We start from the raw sequence: 2,034 nt of genomic DNA, 5'->3' as shown, positions 1-2,034 counted from the left end.
AAACTCTCCCTATTCCCCCCACCCATTCCTACTCTCGAAACCACGTTTGCACTCTCTGTTTCTATAAGTTTGACTTTTAAAAAAGTAGTTTTTTAGTATTCCACAAATAAATGATACCATGCCATATCTGTTTTTCTCTGTCTTGCTAATTTAGTTTGGCATAATACCTTCCACATTCACCCATGCCCTTACAAATGACAAGGTTTCCTTCTCTTTTAAGTCTAAGTATATATGTATATATTATACATAATATGTATAATATTATTATTATATTAACATATTATATATATATATACACACACATATATATATATATGAGCATGAGCTGGCTGGACGGCATCACTGATGCCATGTACATGAATTTAGGCAAACTCAAGGAGATGGTGAGGGACAGGGAGACCTGGCGTGCTGCAGCCCATGGGATTGCAAAGAGTCAAACACAACTGGGTCATTGAACAGCAACTATATATATATATATATAAAATGTTATATATATATAACATTTTCTCTACTTATCTGTCAATGAACACCTAGGTTGTGTCCATTTCTTTGCTATCATAAACAATGCTGCTACGAACATGGGAGTACAGATACCTCTTTGAGAACATTTCATTTCCTTTGCATATATACCCAGGAGTAGGATTGCTGGTAATAGGTCTATTTTTAAATTCTCAAGGAACCTCCGTACTATTTTTAGTTGTGGCTGCCCAGTTTAACTTCCCACCAATAGTGCACCAGTGATCTCTTTTCTCCACATCTTCTCCAGCATTTTTATCTCTAGTCTTTTAGATGTGATATTTTATTCAGGTTGTGATTTGTGGTTCCCTAATGATTAGTGATGTTGAAATGATTTCATGTTCCTGTTGACCTGTTGTATGTCTTCTTTGGAAAAAAAAATATCTCTTCATTTTTTTTGCCCATTTTTAAATTGTTTTTTATTTTTATTTTTTGCTATTGGTTTGCATCAGTTTTTAAAAATATGCTTTAGTTCAGTTCAGTTCAGTCGCTCAGTCGTGTCCGACTCTTTGCGACCCCATGAATCGCAGCACGCGATTACCCCAGCGTGTGTTACCCCAGCCCTGGCACCCCTGGGCAGACAGAGAGCTCCAGTTGCCTTTAGAGAATGACTGGGTTTCATGTTTTAATAGGATCTCTTTATTTCATGGATTTTTGAGTGGTTTAAATGTTTTTAATGTTAATTAAGTGTGTGGTATGTGGGCGTTTGAAGGTGTGGGTAATGTCCACCCCATGAGGGGTGTCACTCAGGAATGTGGGCAAGCTCCAGGTGGTGGGTCCTTGCCCACAGGACCCTGCCGAGGCAGAGCTGCTGGGCTTCGGGGGACATGGCTTTACTGCACAGCCCTGCCCAAGGGCCCAGGACCCGCACACCAGCAGCCAGATGTACTTTTGAATGTACTTGTCAGTTCGGCCTCTTAACACTTTCCTGTCATCATAATGTTCATTTTTGTATTTTTTAAAACTGAGCACAGTGGAAAACTTTCTTGAACCCTTTTTCTCTTGTGGATTATAAAAACAGGGCAGATTGCTACGAGGCATTTAATGCAATAAACATATATGTATATACGCACACACAGGCATGCTCGTGTGTTCTCTGCAGTGGGTGCTGGATCTGAGGGTGTCAAGCTGGTGTTGATGGGCCAGCAAGATGTTTGGTCCAGATGGTGGGAGCGTGTCCTGGGCCCCTGGTATGTAGCGGACCTGCCTGGTGATCAAATGGCCCCAGAGCCCTTCGCAACATGAGGTCACACCCCAGAAGGGAAGACATGCTCACCCTGGACTCTGCTGGAGCTCAGAGCCGCCGGGGTTCTGGTTGGCACTCCTTCACCTTTTCAAGACCACACGTGTGTCCCTTGGATGGTGTCTGGCTCTGTGTCATACATCCAGGCCGGGCCCAGCAGGGCTTATTTTTCTCACGTCATGGGAGGTTGAAAGCAGGCTGTTCTTGAGTGGGTGTAGGGGCTGAAGGGGCCCAGCTCCTCCATCTCCTGGGCTCCACCGTCCTCCCATGGGGCT

General features: G+C 43.4%; 1 protein-coding gene across 1 annotated transcript in view; it reads left to right on the top strand.

Annotated features, from left to right (window-relative positions):
* The window catches only part of AACS (acetoacetyl-CoA synthetase), a gene marked incomplete at its 5' end in the record, with an annotated part of 55,441 nt that extends 53,857 nt beyond the window's left edge, over window positions 1-1,584 (top strand). The window contains one exon of the mRNA XM_010841408.1: window positions 1,319-1,584. The remainder of the gene's footprint in view (window positions 1-1,318) is intronic.
* Window positions 1,585-2,034: the final 450 nt, after the last annotated feature.

Source organism: Bison bison, unplaced genomic scaffold (genome assembly GCF_000754665.1).
Source record: "Bison bison bison isolate TAMUID 2011002044 unplaced genomic scaffold, Bison_UMD1.0 scf7180017864160, whole genome shotgun sequence".
Taxonomy (NCBI): Eukaryota; Metazoa; Chordata; class Mammalia; order Artiodactyla; family Bovidae; genus Bison; species Bison bison.
Note: the sequence above shows the minus strand (reverse complement) of the source record. Positions and strands in the feature narration are given on the sequence as shown.